Genomic DNA, 6384 nt, shown 5'->3' with positions numbered 1-6384 from the left:
CATTCTCTCTTCTCTCATTCACGTTCTCTCTGCCAGAATAACTTCAAGAACAGAAATATTGACCAAATTTCTTCACACTTGAAGAACACACAACGAAAGATAAAAACAAACAACTAATCAATCACGTTAGGCAAAGAGAGGGTTGTCCGTCGAATTGGGGTTGAGGTTTTCGGTGTTGGACGTGAATTTGTAGGAGAAAATTTTGGCAGCAGGTCAAGGTTTGAACGTCAAAACGGTATGGGTTATCTTCTCTCTTGGTCCCTTTCCGAAGATACCCCTTAAGGTTTAGTATATTCAAATCCAAAAACTAGGGTTGTTCCCCGTTGCATGTCCCTGTCACTAGCTGCCAATGATTCATAGGTTGGGTATGTTTGCTGGTAGATATTAGCCGTGTGTTGTATTTTCGTGATGAATATGTTCATGAATGTGTGTTTGAAATCGTAAGAATGATAACCTATGTGATCCGAAACTATGTGTACGTGTGTGCAATGTGAACCGTGACTATGTGCTCTCGGGTTTACGACTCTAAAATGTAATGTTATGGTCGTATTCTTACGTGCACAAACTTATGTAAATCGTGATGTTCATATGAAGTGTAATGTGGCTGAATTGAGTGAGAAACTCTTGGCTAACGAATCCATGAAAATGCACCTAAAACGTTCTAAATGAAAAATATCCCTAAGAACTAACGTGTAATGTGATGAAAAAGATGCTAAAAACTACAAAATTTCCAGCTAAAAGTTGATGGATTTCGGTCACATTGAAGTAGTTCAAAATGTTGTGAAAAATGAATCAAAACAAGTGAGGTCATGGATATTGTACCCGTGACCTCACCATGTTAAAAACCATGAAAATAAGTGAATTAAAAATAATGTGGTGAGGGGGATTCGCACCGTGATCTTGGCTGGAAAATGGAATTATGAAAATAAGAAATGAGAGGAGTGGGATTTGAACCCACAACCTCTCGGTCAGACTAAGGAATAAAATGAAAAGAAATGTTGAGGCGTGTGGGAATCAAACCCACGACCTCTAGGCGGAAAAAGGGAATTTAAAAAGAAAAATAAATTGAGGCTGTGGGGATTCGATCCCACACCCTCACAATAAACTCGGAATAGTCTAGAACAAAAGAAAATAAAATAAATGAGGTTGTGGGGGATCGATCCCACAACGTCTCGGTCCCAAGACAAGCGAATGAGAAAGAAAGAAAAATAAGAAAAAAAAGAGATGAAGACGTTGGGGCTCGATCTCGAGTCCCAAGTCGTGTGGACCAAAAATAAAATAAAAAGAAAAATGTAAGTGTTGTTCAAGGGATTCGAAATCGGGTTTCCTTGCCCAAATTTCGTATTGATACATAAGTCATACATGAATATATGTTCAAAAATAATGATGCCTATATAGATCAAAACCGAGATCTTGGCATAAATACAAGATGCATAAGTCTTGTATAACATAATCTTAGGAAGATATGAATCACTTAAACTAACTATGAATGAAGCCTCATGACTTGTATGTATGGACCCATAAGTCTAGCATACGCTTAGAAGTAAGTGAACCTAAGATGTATGTAATGAAATGATGAAATGAACAATGAAATGATGAAACCCTAGTAGGGTTAAGTAAAAGTGTGAAACACACTAAATGTCCAAGTGCATTGGCACATGATGAAATGAATAATGAAATGATGAAACTCTAGAAGGGTTAAGTAAGAGTGTGAAACACACTAAATGGCCAAGTGCATTGGCATATGAGAAACGAACATTCACGTAATAAGGGGTGGGTAACTATGAAGAGAAAATGCGCTAAAGTTAATGGATGTGGTGACAATATGATAAGAGGCTAATGTAAAAGATGAGAGCAATCTCAAATGAGCCTAAGTGAATGTTACCAAAACGTACTCACCTATGAGAGTGTAAAGTTAATGAAGAGACCAGTCTCTATGAACACTCTAATGAAAGTATTGAGAATAATACACTTTATACTAATGATGAGATGAGAAATCATCTATTGAGATATGATTTCCTCATACTAGAATGTAATGGAACTTTATACTGAGCATCGATAGACTAGATATGAGCGGTGATGCCTTTTTTTGAGAAGGGTGTAGGTTCACGTAACTCTCATGAGATAAGACTTTCCGGCATGCCAGGTATGGGTCTCCTTATATCTCCTAGTCTTCGAATCTATACTGCCAATATAGGAATCTGGCGGGGTTCAATTCCCATGTATGCTAGCATGTTTTGGGTCACTTTGGCCGGTAATTCCACCTCTTTTCGGTGTGGAGGAGACACTGGATTTAATGATGCTCACATGATCTATGTCGGTTAAAGTTAAAGTTCCCAATGAATGAATGAGGCCATCCTCAAATGATGCACATAATGAAATGAATGATACCAAAAGTGTTAGGATAAGATGATCAAAATGTGAGTTAGACTTAAATAATGACACTAGGTCATTCTTAATCATTGCACAACGAACCCGATGAAAGTCTTAAAATACATCCAAGGTATAACTGGTGTTCAGACTAGCCTATGAACGAAATGAAATGAAGTATGTATGAATGAATGAAGCAGACTCTGTGTTTGCTAATGAAGGCTCCCTAGTTGAGGTCCCATATGTTAAGCCTCATTTTTGGAAGTCTTAATGTCAAGTCCATGATTCCAAGGTCTCATGGTATATGAATGAATGATATGAAAGATGTTATGTGCTATATGTAAAATGATATGTGCTATGTGTAAGATGTTATGTGTTGTGTGCATTATAATAAGTATGATGATGCATGTTACTCTCATGGCATGACTTTCCTAATCCAAATTTGAGAGCTCGCTAACTTTACTAATCCCATCTTGGCAAGTCCACTGACTTGACTTTCCATAATCATGTTGTTAGGAAAGAGCTGTTCTTACTCATGCATGTCCTTGGTGTGTGCTTGCATATACCCATACTTAGTACAAGTGTGTAATAGTCCCATACAATTCTACAATTTTAGGTGCAGGCACAGGTGGACGCTAAAGTTTACAGGATGACGTTGCAGCTATCCGGATGTGGAGCTTTCATCCGGATGTTGTAGGCCCTCATGCTTTCGAGGATGTCTACCTTTATTATCCAGCTTAGATGTAGGCTATAGCTAGTGAAGCATGTTCCACTAGTTTTTTATTCCACTTTTGGTCAAACTTTGTATTCGTGCTGTTTGGTAAAAATACATTTAGTCAATATATGAACTGATTCTATCATTTGATTATCTCTTTATTATATGGTTGATTTGTGAACGCCTATGATGTTAAGTAGTATGTATGCATGTATGCTAAGAAGCAAAAATATCCAAATTTTCCACTAAAATTAACCTTGATGAAGTAAGTTTTACGTATGCAGGCTTGTCTACGACCTTATAAAGGTCAATGACGCCGGTCTCGTCTGGGGTCTAAATTCCGATCGTGACATAAAGGGAGACTAATTAACTAATTTAACTCCCATATAAAGGCCCTAGCCCTAATTAACATAATTACAACTCTCAAACACAAACTCTCTTCCTTCTCTCTTCTTTCTCTCTCTATTAGAAACCACCATTGAAGACTAGCAAGGAGAAGGGTTTGGGGGATGGAAAGGGACGAATTCACCATCAATTCTTCATCAAACGTTAAGGTATGAGATCTATTCACCTTTGACACTCTTTTATCAAAGGCTTCCTTCAAAAATGGATTTGAAAAGTTGAGTTTTCATGTGGGTTTCATCCAATTATGAAATTGAAGTTATGAATTGAGTTGTTGATGATTTCTTTAGGTTATATTGAATAGATTAACATGTATTTTAACTTGATTATGGTAATTTTTGATGTTTTGGTATAAATTGAAGAACATGATCCTCAACCCCTAACCCTAGGTTGTGATCTTGATCAATATCGTATTTTGATCATTCAATTGACTTGGTCATTGATTAGATACTATGGTGTTATTATGTATAAATTAAAATGAATTATAGGCCTACCATACTAGTTCTTGATATGTGATTTAGGTTATGAAGTATATTGTGAAATTGGCTTGTGTATCTTGTCTTAAACTATGATTAAGTGTTGAATTGTGTTATAGAGATGCAATTGGCCTTATTATCTTATTGGTTACCATTGTGTGATGATGTTAGTCCCGTAATTGGGTTGAGTTATGGGTTGATTGTAAGACCTTGGTCATGAATTGTGAGGAAGACTTGGTAAGTCTTAGAATCACTATCTGTACATCCAATTGTGATTAATTTTGGTTAAGTCATGATGTTATATTGGAGTATGCCTTGTATTAGGATTGATAGGGTGGTACGATATTCAATTGAAATGTCTTTATTATGGTTGTGAGGTTGGTTAAGGTGAAAATGCTATAAGGATGGTGATATATACCAATGTGCCTTATTATGAATTGATATGTAATGTGTTAACCTCACCTATATGAATTGTAATGAAAATACTTATACTCATACAATTCTTATTGAGCTAATGATGATGGTGATTATACAAGGGGTAGACCCTATGACCTAAACTAAGCTATGATTGATAATTAAAGGCTTAAAGACATTTCAAAAAGGGACTTTAGCTTAGCACCGAGTGAACTAGATGGAGGAGTGTCCCTTCCCACATAGGGAAGGTAGAAGCACTACATTACTCTTGATATTGGAGACTATAATGCATGGTGCATAAAGAGGGTCCCAACTATATCTCCTAGTTCTTGAACTATGTTGTCCCCACAGTAATACTAACTAGTGGATCCACGTAGTTGCTATGTTTCAAGTTTTGGTACTATCTTGGCAAGTAATCCGCCTTCTTTGGTGTAGGGTTTTATGAAACCGGATTCCATACTAGCTCATGTGGTCTATGTCGGTCAGGGAAAGATGTTCCTAAAAGGTAAAATGAATAAAGGACTTGAACTCTCACTAAGATAACCCAAGGGGTGTAGCTTAGTCGAGGTAGGGGTATGAGACTTAACCTTAGTATTGCACTAGTTAGCCTTGAGGGGAGTCTTAGGAGGATATTCTTATATATGTTTATGTTATGATGATACATTACATGTACATGATGAACTTGTAGATTGTTGATACTATATGTTGATTAGTTCACTTATGAGTATGTGTTGGGTTATATTATTGAAAGAGGATGAAATGTATATTTAAATGTTATATTATGTGAAGTTGGACATTTGTTATGGTTTCTTGTTGGGTCTACTTGATTGAGTAACGTTATGGATCTTTACTTGGTCATTGTACTTTTTGATTTGATAAGGATTCATGAGTAGTTGTATTGCTTATTATGATATGGTTAACTCTTAGTCATGCTTGTGATGTTAATCCTTGATAATAGGGTTGTAGTAAATCATGGATTCAAGTATGTTGGGATACATATTACTTGTTTGAGTTAGTAAGCATGTTTGGTTGATTGGTATGACTTGCTTGATTTTGCATTATACTTTTAAAAGGGTAAAATGACATGTTTTAACTAAATGTCCCTTTTAGCATGTTTTGACATCATATGTGTATATAGTCTTATACTTAGTACATGTGGAGTACTAACCCCATTTTCTTCCCTTTTCCCGAACATTTTAGGTTCCACTCGTTGAAGGCTCATTCAGGATGACTTGAAGAAGACTTGGATATTCTCTATCATCCAAGTGGGTAGGTCCTCACTTTCTTAGGGCGATGTCGATATCTTGCTTATGAAGTCTGTTGTTTTTCTAAGACTTTTATGTTCATTCCACTTTCTTTTTGTACGACTTATATAAGCCTATATGTGGCTTCTTTACATTGATGTAAGGATATGCCCAAATTGCTATGATCTTTAGATGGCATGAGATTGAGACAATTTTTAAGATTATGTTCTATTTTACTTATATATGTGTGTGAAATAAAAGTAGAAGACTATGTAACCTTCCTATACGAAGGGTCTATGCATACTCGATATATATATAATGTGTATGTAGAGGTCTATATAAACCTCTTAGTAGATGTAATGCAAAGTTTTAAATTTTCTGCTAAATTTGACTTATGAATGTGACGATGTAAACTATAGGCTAGTCATAGTCTTATGAGAGGAAAACAACGCCAGTTACGCCTAGGGGGTAAACCCGGATGTGACAAACTTTGTATCAGAGCATCAGGTTTGATATCGTTGAGGTTTTTCTCTCTCTAAACCATGTTTATGTAGGTTTGTAAATATAATTGTGAAGCGCGCCTGACTTATGAAAAGGAATCTATGTGATGCCTAGGAATCGCTCCCTTTCTTGGAAATCTTATATCGTGCCATTAGAGTATACTTGTAGTGTGCTTGCATCTAATCCTATTGTTGTACCTATGGAAGAATGAACACAAGAAGGAACGTAGCAAGAATATTTGAAGAGGAAATTGCCAACGCGT

This window comes from Solanum pennellii, chromosome 5 (assembly GCF_001406875.1).
Source record: "Solanum pennellii chromosome 5, SPENNV200".
Lineage (NCBI taxonomy): Eukaryota > Viridiplantae > Streptophyta > Magnoliopsida > Solanales > Solanaceae > Solanum > Solanum pennellii.
The sequence above is the reverse complement of the archived record's forward strand: the minus strand, read 5'-3'. Positions refer to the sequence as shown.